Raw genomic sequence first — 17368 nt, forward strand, 5'->3', positions numbered from 1 at the left:
GTGAACAGCGTGTAGCGTTGCACAGTTGGAGGTGAGCTGCCAGCAGTGGTGGATGTGGTGAGAGAGATGGCGGAAGTTTTGAAATTGAACTGCTATATATATTATGATTATTAAGGTAAATACAGTGTTTGTTCTCTATTAAAATCTTTCATTTGCTAACTATCCCTATCAGTAGTTAGTGCCTTCCGTAGTTTGAATCTTTTATTTAGCTGGCAGTAGTGGTGCTCGCTGTATTGCAGTAGTTCGAGTAATGAAGATTTTTGTGAGGTAAGTGATTTTTGAAAGGTGTAGTTTAATGTTACTCAGGGCCATTCTTTTGCAGGGATCTTTGATAGATTGCGTTGCGCTAAAAATATTGTGTGTCACTTTAGTGAATGTTTGAGTACGTTCAGTTTTGCTCAGCTGTTTGAAAAGCAAATAGTGTAAGAGGTTTATCAGCACAGTCGTGTATAAACTGTTCTAAAGGGGACGTTTCATATGTCGACCCTTAGCCGAGGATACCTCAATGGAATCTTCTGATTTTTTCTTGTAGTTTGTGTATTTAGTGTAGCTTTTGTTTATTGCTAGCGCGTAATTATAGAGAGAATTTCCTTGGTAGTTGTGGTTTTTCATTGTTGTACTGTAAAAGAGTTGTGGCATGCATGTAGGTTTGCACCAAGTATTTCGCAGCTGCGCTTGTAATTAACTACATATTATTTTCAGTGCTATGTTAATGTGTTCTCTTATTTTTGCTATTCAAATTGTGTTTTTCTGTGTTATCGTGTGAAATATTGTCACAATAATGGCGTGTGAAAAACGTAACACTAGGCTCCAAAGTAAACTGAGAAATAAGAGTGACGACGAGCGTAGCTTATCAGCACCACTGGGTAGTGAATTAACAGACATTCGAAGTAGTAATTTGGTAACTGTGCATGGGGATATGGAGCGGGCGGCAAATAATGGTAGACAGTCAAACAGGTAGTGAACAGGGAAGCATTATCGATCGATCGGTCGGCAACAGCTCGCCTCAGGAACTCGAAATGACAGAACACAATATTGCAAATACTGTAGACTTAGGTTTTGGGTCCTCACCGGTTTCTCAGATGAGTCAAGACACATTTTCTGCTTGTCAAAATGTGAATGCTGCCGGTGAAAACGCACTGCCAAAAAGCATAGAGAAACAGATTCCAGACACTAATACATTATTATTGCAATTAATGCAAAAAATGGAACAAAATCAGAAACAAACACAGCAACAGTTAGACACAATGGGACAAAATCTTCAAAAGTTAGACACAATGGAACAACACCAGAGACAAACACAGCAACAGTTGGACACAGTGGAACAAAATCTTAAAAAGTTAGACACAATGGAACAAAATCTTCAAAAGTTAGACACCACACTTGAACAAACACGTGAAGATTTAACTACTGAGTTACATAACATCGAATCGAAATGTCATAAAGTCTATAATGACGTAAAAACACAAATTTGTGAGCATTTTCAGCTTATTTTTTCACGGCATGAAAATGCATTGCAGAATCACGAAGCAGCCGTAAAAGAACTGCAAACCATTGTTCATGAAAATCATGAGACCTTGTGGGCTAAAATTGACTCAGTTGCATCTACCGATTCGGTTACGCAACTTGCAAAAATTCAGGAAAACTTAAAGGACACAGTAGATACGATTTCAACACAAATGGACACTCTGAAACTTGGTTCAGAAAAACACACTGAGGAAATAAGTACACTATCAGAGAAAGTAGCCGAACTTTCGGATCAGTTCACTAATTTATCTGCAAAGGTAGATGATGATCTGAATGACAAGACCTGTAGCCATCACTGACACAGAAGAGTGCGAACAAATTAGGAAATTCAAACAAAGTCAAAATCAAATCAATACACAGTACAAAAGAGAAATCCGGGAAGTACAAGATCAGTTGACGCAGGTGATACAAGAATTACATATTTCAGAGGACACTCACACTCCAACATGGGAAGAGGTACTTAGAAATACGGAAAAGACACAAAATAATAACACAGGGCATTTCGGTAATTATGAAAGGAATTGGCAAGGTGGACCGAATTTTGAGATGGAACCGCCGACACGACGTAACAATGACCGATACGCTTCTCGCCGACACGATGACTTTGACTACAAGCTGTTCATTACTACACGTAAATTCAAAACATTTAAGAATTCTGCCAACGACATTCATCCACAAGCGTGGCTCCATCAATTCTCTCATTGTTTCCCTCCCAACTGGTCATTGGAGCACAGGTTAGAATTTATGTGTGGCTACTTAGAGAATGAACCAGCTGTAAGAATGCGATCGGTCATTCACGATTGTCACAGTGAAGGAGAATTTTACCATGCGTTCCTCTCAGCATATTGGTCACAAGCTACACAAGACCGAGTAAAACATAGCATCATGATGATGAAACACTTTGAACAATCTGAATTTTCCAGTCTTGTCAAATATTTTGAAGACATGTTGCATAAGAATCAGTATCTTTCAAACCCATACAGCCCCTCAGAACTCATCCGCATTTGCTTAATCAAACTACCTGAACATGTACGGCATATTATTTTGGCAGGACGTTGCAAAGACGACATTGAAGCTTTTCAGGGACTCTTACAAGAATTAGAAATTGACACAGACAGTCGCCGGATGCGAAAACAGGGAAACAATCACTACAGGGCACATCCGTCACAATTCCGTGACGACAGAAACAATAACTGGACACGACAAGTCTATTCTTACAACGCAAATCGTGACCAAAACAGGCACCACCCGTATGACAACCGTTGGCAGAGTAGTAATAGTTACAGGGAAAGATCACCTTTCCGCGGTAATGACGATCACAGAGACAATCAGAGAAACAGACAATATGGGAACCAAAACAATTATTATCAAGGGAGACAGAATAACTTTAGACGCAACAGTCCAGCGCGCAGTTACGACTCAGGGAGAAATTCTCCACCACGTGACCGACAAGAAAGAAACTATGGAATCTACCGACATGACGACAGACGATATGATCGTAACGACAGACCTGAATTGTATCAGAACTGGCGGGGTTTAAACAGAGCAGAGCCCTCTCGGCAAGGCGAATTCGTAGAAGCTAGGTCTCCTAATCCCTGTAACGGCGCGCGCCAACAAAGAAACAGACAATGACTCGCACCGCAGGCAGCCAGGTGCGCCCGCTGGCTCAGGGAAAAATAACATTGACGCTAACCTTGAGCAAAATTCCAGTATTCTTTCCGGACGAATACCGCATGATAATTGCGTTGAAGTTGAAACTCTGCGTACTAGGAAGAGTAAAGGTTTACACCACATTTCACATGTAAAACCGTTTATTGAAAAATAATCTGCTATTTAACTTTGTCTTTGCCATAAAACGTTTCACTTCACGTTACTAGTATGCTTTAGAAACTGTTACCATGCAACAATGTTTGAAGTTAAATATCCAGTCAAGAACCAAGAGAACTTATTTAAACAGAAATTACGAATGCATTGTTATTGCGAACAGACGACACAGTGTAATTGTGTGTGTACATTCTTGCTTGTTAGTTGCACGATTAGAACATTTACCAGTACTGCTAATGAGATTTTAATGCAACATTTTTGGTTCACTTGAAAATACATTCTGGATTTAAAGTACTTTCTGTGAAATACCAGATGACACAGTGGTTAGTTTATGTGACAGCTACACGATTTTATCACGACGCTATTAATGAGAGAGAATTTACAATGTTGCTTTTGCGGTGTTTCTGTTTTATATCTGCACAGTTTTTCTGAATCTTTCTGGAAAGTAAAACATGTTTTAGTAATAACTTTTGTGGTATAGCTACAATGAGACAGCCTTTTCCATAGCACAACAATACGTTACAGCACAGTAATTTCTTCATCACAACAATAAGCGTAATAACTAAGAAATCTATATGCAAAGCATTTCACTTTTGTTTATCATGAGGTAAGTACATTGGCTTCTGCTGAACTTAGCTTTCGGAGGACGATAACTACGACACTCCCACAGAGATTATCTTACAACAAGATGCACCTTTAGCGCTACAGGACACACATTTCAGTGATTCATTTTGTACTTAAAACATTTATTTTTCAAGATTTTTGAATTACAAAGAAAGTTTTCCGTGATACATTTCATTCCATTGCTGTAATCGGTAACACCTGAGGGTATAATTACATTAATCCTCAGGGGGGTACACGCTTACTTTGTGTACCATGTGTTTGGCAAGCACAAGGAGCCCTAGCTAATATGGTACTTGCTTATACAACTTTACACATCGGTACCATATTTCTCTAACACAAATTACACAGCTATCTGATCATTTAACTGAGAGATAAACATGTTTTTTACTACGTCAGTGACACATGTTTACGTAATTACACCGTTGGAAAACTCCACACTTACGAAATTGTATTTTGTCTGTACTGTGTGAACTGTTCATATTTTTTTGGAACCATTGTGATACTATGAGAGCTTTGAATGATGTATTTGGTAAGGGAGCATGATTTTAAAGTACGTTTGAGGCAGATGACACTTTTGACATGAGCAGAGAATTTTTTTTAGGTTTTGAAATTATTGGAGGAAGCTACGACGATTTTGAGATCTGACTGAGGTGTTATGATATTATTACAATGACGATGCGTATTACGCTGTTGAGGTATGTTTATGATCAATAAGCTGAGAGTCGTACTTTAAGAGTTATGAAATGTCTGTAAATGCGTGAATGTATCACAATGCCGGCGAAAATTGTTTTGGACACTGTTATATTCATAAGATTATGTTCCTACACATTTGCAACGCAAATTCTTGACCTGTGAAATATTTTTATATGAGACTGTCACTGTAGTGGAAACTGCTGTTGTAAATATTTCTGTATGAAAGTTAAGTGACCACCTGCACATAATGCGTCGTGGGCACCCAGGTGTGTCAGACGCCTGGAGAACAAGCCATTAGTGTGAGTGCCTCGTCAGAAGCACAGGTAGAAAAAAAGAAAGGGGAGGCCATTGTCCGTGCTACTGACATTTCCTTGTTGAAAGCATACTGTGGAGCTCGTAATGTATGATATTTACTGAAATGCCTAATGAAATGACGAGAAATATTTTTACATCTGCACACCTGATTACGACAAGCGTCTTTCTACGAGAGTTGAGAGATTTTTCTACTAACTTATGAAATGTCACATGACTATTGAATGATATTTTTATGCTTTGGTTTGCGTAATTGCTTATTTCATTTGATATCTGGTTTCCAGCTGTGTTGCAGCATTGCTTTTATAAAATAAAATGCATTTGCTAATGTGAACACTTTCTGTCAACAGATCTATTAAATAATTATTTTATGATCCACATTCTTTAAAAAAGGAGCACTTGGAAAGGAAAGAACAATAAGAAGGAACTAGTAACAGTAACACATAATTTTCTTTTCAAGTACATGGTAATATTTTTTTTACAATCAGTTGTTGTGGTGCACCACTTTAATTACATATACATTAAGATGTGAATATGCATTTCCCTTGTCTGAATTATTGTCTTTAGTGTAATGTTTTTTTCCGCTTGAGCTATGTCATGTTTAGATATAAGTTATTTCTGCTGCTGTTTGCCAGGCATAATGCTACTAAATTTCACTTTGTATTACTCTGTTAAGCTAGTTTTACTATTGATTTATTTTTATTGTTGCTGCACATTGGCTCATATTATTTGTAATGTTGCATTGCTCGGTAATTTAGATTTACTGTAGCTTGCTTTGCGATTTTCCATTTTTTTTGTCATTGCTGTTTGTGTTAATTTGTTATGTGCTGCTGCATTGCCTCGTCCCTTAGTTTAGCATCTGAGCTCAGTAGATTTAAGTTAGCTTAAGAGGGGGTAGCCTATTAGACAATGAGAAGCTATACGAAAAGGGTTTGGCAAAAAAGTAGTGTACAGTGGAGAAAAACTATTTTTGACAGAGGATGTGAACAGAATACAGAAAGCAGGCTTAGATAGGACTTTTGGGAATAATGATGACCGAAGGGAGATCTCCATGCAAAATACTGCAGTAAAACAAACCCTGTCCTTTCCTTTTGCGTAATCCCACTATGTGTTTGTGTACCCTTGTGTATTTGTTTTCTTCCTGTCTGTGTAGTTTCATAGAATTTTTTCTTCTTTTAATATTAAGCTACATTCACTATGATGAGGAATACTGTTATCCTCAAATATAATTGGCATTAATAATATGTTATTTACTTTGAAAAAATGTTGAGACATTATTTATTCTGTTTTGTTTTAATGCTCACGTGTGAAGTGGATGTTTCAATCATTATTCTGATCTTTTACGTATTTACTTATGTCATAATTCCTGTAACACTGATGTATATGTTTATTTCTATTCTGTTGTACAGCCTGTACTACAAATGTTCTCTGTATTGTTATGTTCTTTAATGATGTATTTTGTACCTTTGTAATTGTATTCTCATGTTATAATATTGTAATTGACACCAGTTAATCAAATTAACTAACTTGTAAGCATTCATTTCACTGCACACATTTCTGTTGGTCACAGTAATGCACAAAATGTGAGAAGTTGTGACTGTTAGTGTTTGCACGTGTGTTAATAATTCAGCAAGGGACTGGATAACAGCATTGCTGGTTCTAAGGACAATTCCAAAAACTTTGTGAGTGCACAAGTGGTGGTTATGGACTTGCTCTATTATCTGCAAGACTCTTCAATGGTGATTGTGCACAGTCGCAGCAGATGGCTGCTGGCCATCTCTACAAGGACTACAGTTGGTCTGCATCTCTGGTGGCCCACCAATACCACAATCTCTACCAGGACTACAGTTGGTCTACTCTGTGATGACCTACCTACCAATATTCATCAACTTCGAATGACTCTGCTGTGGGTTTGCTCCATTGTGGCCCATTACCTGTCAGCATGTCAAGAGTCAGCACTGTCTTTCCTTTGGAAGGACACCACTACTTCTTCAAGACTGCATGGAAATCCACTACTTCTGTGTGCAATTTCTTTTACTAATGAGACTTTGTGGAAAAAAACTGTAATTACTATTATGATGAATGATCAGGACTATCTTTATGGACTGTGAGAAAATTTTAGCTTTTGACCAACATTGTATCAATAAGTGTGTGCATTTTATATCATTGTTACTGTAATTGTGAAAAATTTTTTCAAATCTGTATTGGCCAGTGCCCAACACCATTTTGTAAAATTCTTTGTGGGGAGCATGGGGGCTATGTAAGTAGGCTGTTTATGTTTTCTTATTGGCAACGTTACGTAGCGCTCTGTATGAAAATCACTGGCTGTGCTGTGTGCAGTATGTGGCTAGTTTGCATTGTTGTCTGCCATTGTAGTGTTAGGCAGCGGCAGCTGGATGTGAACAGCGTGTAGCGTTGCACAGTTGGAGGTGAGCTGCCAGCAGTGGTGGATGTGGGGAGAGAGATGGCGGAAGTTTTGAAATTGAACTGCTATATATATTATGATTATTAAGGTAAATACAGTGTTTGTTCTCTATTAAAATCTTTCATTTGCTAACTATCCCTATCAGTAGTTAGTGCCTTCCGTAGTTTGAATCTTTTATTTAGCTGGCAGTAGTGGTGCTCGCTGTATTGCAGTAGTTCGAGTAATGAAGATCTTTGTGAGGTAAGTGATTTTTGAAAGGTGTAGTTTAATGTTACTCAGGGCCATTCTTTTGCAGGGATCTTTGATAGATTGCGTTGCGCTAAAAATATTGTGTGTCACTTTAGTGAATGTTTGAGTACGTTCAGTTTCGCTCAGCTGTTTGAAAAGCAAATAGTGTAAGAGGTTTATCAGCACAGTCGTGTATAAATTGTTCTAAAGGGGACGTTTCAGGATGACCAGATGAGGTGGAAATGGCCTCTGTATGTCACTGCCCCTGAAACACTGAAAAGTACAAGGTAATTGTCTGTTAGTAGTTCGACCTCTTACGGTAAGCGGCTTGAATTGTGCAATTGGCTCCTGAACTACACTGCCGTCCAGCGAATAAAATATTCTGGCTATCCCTTTCAGACAGTGTGCTCTGATGGCTTGGGAAGTAACAGGGTTAACCCTAAATCTACAGGCTAAATTTCGAATGTTGTTCACCGACATTGTTCACCACTAGCCTACCGTGGTCGAAACACAATTTTGTTTCATTTGATTTGTTAGCCTCATTTATCTTTATCTCGACTGCACTAAAAATATCTGCAAAACAGTGCAAATGTAAGCACTTGTTTGGAAAAAAAACTTGTTCCTGTCACTCACGATATCTGCCGTTAACAACTGTAATGGCCTCTTAACTATTCGTCCTCAAGTTCGTAACTGGTACTGCTGTGTTCTATCTCGGGCTTGTAATTTCCAACAGTGTTACACGTCAACAGTGATATGCAACAGTATGGATCGGTTTACTGATTCAGAAATGGTCTATATGCACCTCCTGCAGGCGTTCGCAGGATGCAATGGAAGGCCACATCACAGCCAGTTTTCATCTGCAGTTTTCCGATGCTACAAACATGTAGGTTGAGAGTGAAGTCTGCGTTATTGTTCTGACAGCATATACTGTGGGTTATGGCTGGCAGTTATCGCCGAAACAACCGGTTTTCGGTTACACCGGATGTTTCGTTTCTAGTTTAACCTGACTGTTAAAACCGCTCGAAATAACTGGGTTCTGAAATGACTGATTTCCGGCTTTTTATTGCTATTATTTCCAGAAATAAACGAATCTCCAACAAAGCTTAAAAAAAATGTAGTTGGAAGGGGAGGAGAACTAGAACGATATGAGATTGATGTTGTGGCAGAAATTGGTCTCACTGTCTCCGGTAAAGATGGCGAAGGTGAAGGAAACGGTCAGCTGCGACGGAGAGAGCGAAAGGTCAAAAGACGACAAATTTCCTGCATCGCTACTTTTGGATAGTATAAATTTTTTACCCTAAAGCAACCACAAAATTAAAGCAATAAACTTTACCGAAAGCTGTATACTTGAGGTTATTTTATTTTATTACTAACGCAACCAGTTTTGGCAGTTCATTTTGTCATCTTCAGGCCCCATACGCATACTAAAGTGTGACCGCAAGTGACTGAGTTCAGGTCACGCTTTCGTACGAATCAGTTGCACAACGATTGGGATTCACGGTACCCAGTTTTATGGCGCTATACGATAAGTTCGTTGATTCAAAAAAAAGGGTATGGGGCTTGAAGATGGCAAAATGAGCTGCCGAAACTGGTTGCGTTCGAAATAAAATACTCGTAGCTTAAAGTATACGACTTTTGGAAAAGTTTATTGACTTGAAAAGTACGCACCAGCCGATGTCCCCTGGCCATAACGGACCGACAGTGACAAAATTAAGGGATCAATTATCCCATGTTTATAACACGTCAGTAAGTTATAGATATATCAATCAAATTTACCTTTTTTTCTAACGCACATTGTGAATTTTTCTGCTTCTTTGATGTCGAAAATATACTGTGCGTCCTGTCGTTTTTAATCTTTGAAAACAAATGGAGCATTGTACTCCACTGCTTCCGCGCTTCGCAAAATACTTACAAACTAACGTGGTTTCATTCTGCGATCAAACCGGCTGAAGGCGACACGAGAAAGTACCGGATAGACGAGGCGGGAGAATATCTAGTGCACCGCGCGTACACGCGTACCTTCTAGTAGCCCAGACCACACGGCAACAAGTACGTACACATTCTTATGTCATGTGTTTGTTGCTAGTTTCCAACTGTTTGTGTTGTTGCTGAAATAGCATTGATGGCATTTCCCATTTTATCTAAACGCTCATTATTTAAATTTTAAGAATAAGCGTCACTCATTTATAGTAAAAATGTTACTTAAATTGTTTATTTAAAATCAAAAATTTTTCCACCTCTGCTATGGGAAAGTTACAAGTCACTTTGTTTCCCAGTTATTAGCAAGAAATTTAGAAAACTTGTTGCAGCCGAGACCAAACGAATACCGAAAAATACCGATTATTCTATACTGAAGTACCGGTACGGTTAACAGGTCTGTTTTTCCCATCCCTGCTGTAGGGGAATGAATTACGTTTATTTCCAAATAACGTATCCTGCAACGAGCCACCGCAGACAACAGGTACCTTATATCAAAATACAAAATACCTCTGAACACTCTCTGAAATGATGATGGTGAGTTTCAGGTTCAGCCTCTTTACAACATGTCCCAGAAGGATTGGTCAGTATTCATGGGTGTCAGGAACGATCACTCGAAGCAAAGTCATGCAACTATGGGCTCTAAAATGCGTACTGCAAGGGCGATGACCTCTTGTTCAGTAGAAGAGGTCTGTTTCTCAGTAGCGAAGATGAACAAGTTCTCGTAGCTCTTAAGGTATGTATTTTAGAGGCCGTGTTTACTAGCCTTTCTTGCTTCGAATTAATGTCCCTGTTATATCTCTGAAAATTGACAAATCCACCAGGGACATCCTGTATACAACATATTACGTTCAATAACTGCAATTAAAAGATGCCGCAGTCAAAGCTTTCTGGTGGTTTACTTTAGTTGAAAGACAAATGCCAGAACTGTACATTTCATTTTAACCTTTCCCAACCGGACTCCTCTATTCTACACCCAGCTCACTATGTTTCTACGTTGGGCCGAGCTCTAAAACAATAAACCCTACCCACTTCCATGGAGAAACAAAAAAAAAAAAAAACAAAAAAAAACAGTTTCTGAGTCATGTGAGCCTCCAGTAACCAGCTAAAGACATTGGGTGAAGTCTGGTTATCCTTGAGGCTAATGTGTTTGTTCAATGGCAAAACTAATCTGATTGATTGTGGAAATAACAAATTTTTTCGTTCACTGTGACAATATTTCGAAATGTCCGAGGTCACCAAACTATGTTTTTCGTCGCCATTTCAAAGACGCCAGCCTCCTAACTAAATCGTGAACTCAGAACCCTTGCGATGACCCCAGAACCCTTGGCGTGTGTTCACTACGTCAGTTAAAACTACTGTCATGGGTCAGACTGGATATTACCTGCATATTTACGTGCGTAAGTGCGATAACTTTCAACTTCTGGATCTCGGTAGCGAATAGTGATACTGAAAAAGTTTCAAGTTCCCTTGAGAACAACATCTTAAAAGCGTACGGTAAAAATTTCGACGATCGATCGTGACCAGAAATTATAGGCCATAACCCAAAAATCATAGCTTTTTCCAAAAATCATAGCTTTTACCAAAAATCGCCCATGAACAAATGGTGCTCTTAACTCATCTAAGGTCCACCCTAACCATACCTAGTGCAAAAGAACCAATTGCTCAATTTGTCTGGGCTGGAGAAAGTGTGTAATACAAAATTTTAAGGCTTTCGTGGCCACTTGTTGACAAACTGCCTACTGGCTTCTCTCTCGGGTTATACGGCCGACGTTCATCTAATTATTCTACTGACGTTTCGCCAGCACGAGTGGCTAACATCGTCAAAGCTTCACCCTCCATTGCCGGTGGTGAACTGGAGCCGAGCTCGCGGCCGCAGACTATATGTACAAGGCGCGCCAACTTCCGAGGGCTTCTCCGCGGTCATTTCCGGTGCGGTTCTCCTCTTGCTACCCGCGAAGGTCGTTCGCTGCAGTACGGGAAGCAATGATCCGTTCACCTTAAGGCTTTCCAGTGCCTGTGCTTCGAATTTGACTTGGAGACTTGCAAAACTAATGTGTGGTACAGATACGTCGATGATACTTTCGTTGTGTGGAGCCATGGTGAAGAACAGCTCTGTTACTTCCTAACACACTTGAACAGCCTCCATGCCAACATAAAATTTACCATGGAAGTAGAAAAGGACAAAAAACTGCCATTCTTAGATGTGCTGGTCACAAGACATGGCGAAAACCTGGGACACAGCGTGTATCGAAAACGGACACACATGGACCGATATCTGCACAAACTATCAAACCACCACTCGAGCCAGAAAAGAGGCATGATTAATAGGCCCGCAGCGCCTCAGATGCGTAATGCAACACCTGGAAAGTGTTCCGAGGAGCAATGGGTACTCCACAAATTATGTTAGAAGTGTAACAGAGCCAAACACTCGGCGAAGTAAGGGATCAGAAAAAGAATGACTGGTACGGCCTTTCTGCCGCACATTCCCAGTGACGGACAGAATCGGCCGTATACTGCGCAAACATGGCGTAAAGATGATTTTCAAACCGACAAGGAAGTCAAAGAGTGTCTTAGATCGGCAAAGGAGAAAAGAGACCCACTTGAAATGTCGGGAATATGCCGTATACCGTGCACATGCGGAAAAGTTGATGTCGGAATGACTGGACGATCAATCAACACCAAGATCAAAGAACAAAAGCGTCATTGCTGGTTGGGGCAGGCTGAGAAATCGGCCGTGGCAGAGCACGCACTGAGTGAGGCCAACCCAGTAATAAAATTCGCCGACACGGAAGTTCTGGCTGTGGAGAAGCACTATCACACACTCTTGTTCAGAGAAGCTGTAGAAATACAAAAACACGCCAACGGCTTCAACAAGAAAGAGGAAAGCCTTAAGGTAAACGGATCCTGGCTTCCCGTACTGCAGCGAACGACCGTCGCAGGTAGCAAGAGGAGAACCACACCGGAAATGACCGCGGAGAAACCTTCGGACGTTGGCGCGCCAGGTACATATAGACTGCGGCCGCAAGCCGAGCCTTGGTTGGAGCGATGGCGTATCACTCAGAACAGCTGAGCCTTGGTTGGAGCGATGGCGTATTAAAGTAAACGTCGACAAGTGCGAAGCAGTTCTGTTCACACGCAGACCGAAACTACTGCGCAAACACCAACACTGTAGACCAATAACACTACATACACGCCCAATACGTTTCCGAGAGAAAGTCAGGTACCTTGGTGTCTGGCTGGACCGGAAACTTACATGGGGGGACCACATCGAATACGTTGCCAACCGAGCGCACGCGAGGCTCAAACAGCTCTACCCAATGCTCAACAGGGAAAGCACACTGAATAGGAGGGTGTCGAGGTCCTTATACATGACACTGATTAGACCTCTGATGACGTACGCAGCTTCCGTCTGGGGATATGCAGCTCCTACACGACTGCGCCGCCTGCAGATCATACAGAACAAGGTGCTACGAATCATTAGCAACGCTCCACGCTACACACGCACCGTGGATCTTCACCATGAATACCGCCTTGATACCCTCAAGGAAGTATTCAAAAAACACGCCACACGACTATACAGGAACTCGACACACTCTAACAATCCTTTCATCCTCACTCTGGGAAACTACGATCACAACCACAGGTGGAAGCACAAGCGGCCAAAGACACTGCTAGCTAGGGCATAGCCACCTATGGTAAACTAACATACGCAAACAGCGACAAACGTCGGCAAGCCCCTGCATATCAGCAACACTGACTGGCAACTACCAGCTGCTATTAGAGCCGACCAACAAGCCACAGCAGGGACACCGACGAGCTCGCCCACAGACGCACAAACAATCAGCCAACATTCCCTCACACTGTGCCTCCGGTATATGACCTATCGGACACAAGATCGATAACAAACCTAACTGTTGCAGGTTGCTGACGCTGAACGAGGACTCTGTACCAGCAACCAGCGCCAGCCGCCGAGCAGCACAAACGCACAACGTCAAGGTATCGACATGCATGATACCCACTACTAACACAGTCTATCCTTGCACAACCTATCGCAGGCAGCAAGACAACCGCTACTGCTCTTGCCGCCCGACCTAACTTTCGCAGAGGTTTTTTTTTTTTCGTTGGCTCTTGCCTTGGCACTTTTTTTCCTCTGCCCTTCAAACCGCTACCCTTCGTCAGATTTCGACCAATATATCTCCAGATGAGCGCGTATTAATGGTTAATCCTAACCAGACGTACGCAAACATCGCAGTACCCACATCCTGCGACACCTCACTTTAGTGAATACTAACCCTTATGCAGAGATGGCAGTAGACCTTTTGTGTTGGCCATCATGCCAGTGTGGGCGTGGAGGGGCTCCCCTCTTTAAAAAGTTCGGCTCCAGTTCACCACCGACAATGGACGGTGAAGCTTTGACAATGCCAGCCACTCGTGCTGGTGAAACGTCAGTAAAATCATTAGATGAACGACGGCCGAAGAACCCGAGACAGAAGCGAATAGGCAGTTTGTCAAAGTGTGTAATGTTAACAGAATGAGATTTTCACTCTGCAGCGGAGTGTGCGCTGATATGAAACTTCCTGGCAGATTAAAACTGTGGATCGGACCGAGACTCGAACTCGGGACCTTTGCCTTTCGCGGGCAAGTGCTCTACCATGTGAGCTACCAATTTTTTAATTTTGATCCAACTGCATCATAGCCACGGTATGGCCGTTTTTCCAATGGGAATGCTAATGGCCGCTACGCCAAGGACTATCTCAAATAGAACCCAAGATATGGCCCTCTGAAAAATCATTTTCGCGCGGCGTTTTGGAACATATTGGTACCATCCACGGACCTATATCGGGTGAGGCCACTTTCTCCCGAATGTCTACATGTTCAAGTAGAGCGAGTTGCTCACCTACAAGCTTTGGACAAAATAACTGCTATTCGCAACGAGACTATTCCAGAGAATGAATATGAAAGTTATTTACTGTTGTTTGAGTTTTAATTTTCCTTGTAAATCAGCAGACTTATTTAAATGTGGGCAAGAGACGTTTAATGGCGATATTTGTTTTCGCATTCCACCTAGAATCTGATCGCTATAAATGGCATTTCAATGTTTTATTAAGCATGAATGCTGCAGCAGTCCTACGCATTTCGCTGAAGGGGACGAAGATGGAGATACGACTACGACGACCACATCATACTGTGAAGACTATCGGATTTCTGTGTTGGAAGTCATTCGGAGCCTACTCCTGTATACTGATGCCATATCCCAGGATATTATGCTGTGTGTCCACGAATGACTTGCTCACTTGCATAGCAAGGAATATCTAAATCTGGATGAGGGGACGGGGATCATAGTCCTGCACTTCCTATAGTCCTGCTTAACCACTACGCCAACACACTAGGCGAGAACCGTCAGAGTTTACACGTGGAACGCCCACAGTTGAGCCTAGAGTATCGCTCCACCCTACCGCGACAACATTACCTTGACCAGAGTTATTCATCCACTGCTTTACGTGAAGTTTGATTATATGCGTGCAGACCCATGGTATTTGCCCTACTACCAATTCGCGCGGTGTTGTATGAAGACGAAGTGGAATAATACTGTGGATAGGGGCACAACGAACGACATGATTTACGGAGTTTTTGGTGAGGTTTAGGAGGACTATACGAACGAGGTCAACAGTTCCTTCTTTCCTTTAATAATCGAACGATTAAAAAAGATGAACTGATAACTTGATCTTTGCGGGATTGTGTGAGGCAAGGAACTGCGTAAATGCAGAGGACTGGAAAGATAACTTCAAACGGATCGGAACGATTGGAGCAGCCTTTTATAGACCTCGCCTTTCGCTGTCGATCATGGCGGCCACGCGTTTTTACGAAGACAGCGTGGAACCAGAAGCAGGTGAACATTTGATCTGGCGTGTAGCTTAAAATGAAAAGTTGTGGATGCTCTAAACTCGTTATTCTGAAGTACAGGAATGTCCTCTTCTGACATCTGATTTGACAGCCTGGCGTTATGGCCGATGCTTTCCATTTCATTAATGTTCATGCTCGTACTCATAGCGCTGTAGGTTTGCTCCCAAGGTGTCGTATCGCTAATGACACGACCAGTATGCTTTAGCGGCAAATCCTTTTCAGCAAGCGTTTTATTCTCTTGGAAGACACATTTTAACTAAGCTAATACATCACACGACTATTGCACAGCTGATTATAGCTGTTCTCGAAGAGCAGAAAAAGTTGCCAAGGATCTCATCAATAATCTCATGAATTCAGACGGGACGCAGTGTTGGTCGTTCGTGGTGACCGAGCAATGTAGAGACGTACATTAATTACAGTCTGCTACACTAGTAGGAAAGTTTCATTATGTCTTAGTACTTACAGTGCAATTATACAGGGTGAAAAGTATTTAAACCGACAAACTCTGGTAGGTTGTAGGGTACATCAAAATAAATATTTTTCCCTAATGTTATTTTTCCTTATGAGGAGTATTTAAACCGGTAGAGGAAGATTTCTCCGGCAACAAATTAATTAAACCAACAAAAAAGTCCAGAAGGGACAATCTAGGGATCGAGCAAGCCATGGTACAGGACCATCTATGCCAATCCACGTTTCTGGGAACCGTCGGTCCAGGAATCGACGCACACGACGACTGAAATGTGCCGGCGCCCCGCCATGTTGGAACCACATGCGTTGTCTTGTAGGGAGCGAGACGTTTTCCAGCAATTCTGGCAATGCTCTGGCGAGGAAATTGTAATAGTGCCTGCCATTTAATGGCCTAGGTAGCAGGTGCGGCCCAAGTAAACAGTCCCCAACAACACCGACCCACACATTAACGAAGAACCGCACTTGATGAGCGCTAGTAACTGTGGCATGTTGGCTACCCTCACTCCAAAAATGCGAATTGTGCATGTTTAAGACTCCATCACGCCCGAACGTTGCTTCATCGGTAAACAACACAGAGGATGGAAATGTAGGATGCATTTCACAGTGTCCCAGGTACCACTGCGAAAACTGGGTGGATAATCAACTGCTTCCAGGTTGTGGACACGCTATAAGTGAAATGGACGTAACAATTGCTCTAGAAGGACTGTTCTTACATTCGTCTGATTCGTCCCCATGTTACGTGCAATTGCAAGAGTGCTGATTGAAGGATCCCGCTCCACATGCTCCAAGACAGCTTCCTCAAATTGCAACGTACTTACTGTGCGACTGCGTCCCTGTCCATGTAATTTGCTAAATGATCCGGTCTCACGCAGACGTTGGTACACAGCAGCAAAGGTCGCATGATGCGGGATACGGCGATTAGGATATTGTTGTTAAACCCGCTGTGCAGCTCGTCCGTTGTCGTGCTCTACGTAGTACGCACCGAGCATTTCAGTGTGCTTACTGCATGTGTATCGCTCCATTAGTAAACAGAGACAATGCGCTACTTCACTGGTGCACAGCAGTTGCCTACAACTGAAGAGCGTAAGACGGCCTCCACCGGTTTAAATACTCCTCATAGGGAGAAATGACATTAGGGAGAAATGACATTAGGGAGAAATGACATTAGGGAGAAATGACATTAGGGAGAAATGACATTAGGGAGAAATGACATTAGGGAGAAATGACATTAGGGAGAAATATTTATTTCTATGTCCCCTACAACCTCCCAGAGTTTGTCGGTTTAAATACTTTTCACCCTGTACACACTATGTGATCAAAAGTATCCGGACACCTGGCTGAAAATGACTTACAAGTTCGTGGAGCCCTCCATCGGTAACGCTT

The 17368-nt window shown here is 41.8% G+C and overlaps 1 protein-coding gene across 3 annotated transcripts in view; it reads right to left on the reverse strand.

The window, feature by feature from the left end:
* Positions 1 to 17368, reverse strand: part of LOC126174995 (uncharacterized) — an 897629-nt gene that overhangs the window by 310047 nt on the left and 570214 nt on the right. The window lies entirely within an intron of this gene.

This window comes from Schistocerca cancellata, chromosome 3, assembly GCF_023864275.1.
Source record: "Schistocerca cancellata isolate TAMUIC-IGC-003103 chromosome 3, iqSchCanc2.1, whole genome shotgun sequence".
Classification (NCBI taxonomy): Eukaryota; Metazoa; Arthropoda; class Insecta; order Orthoptera; family Acrididae; genus Schistocerca; species Schistocerca cancellata.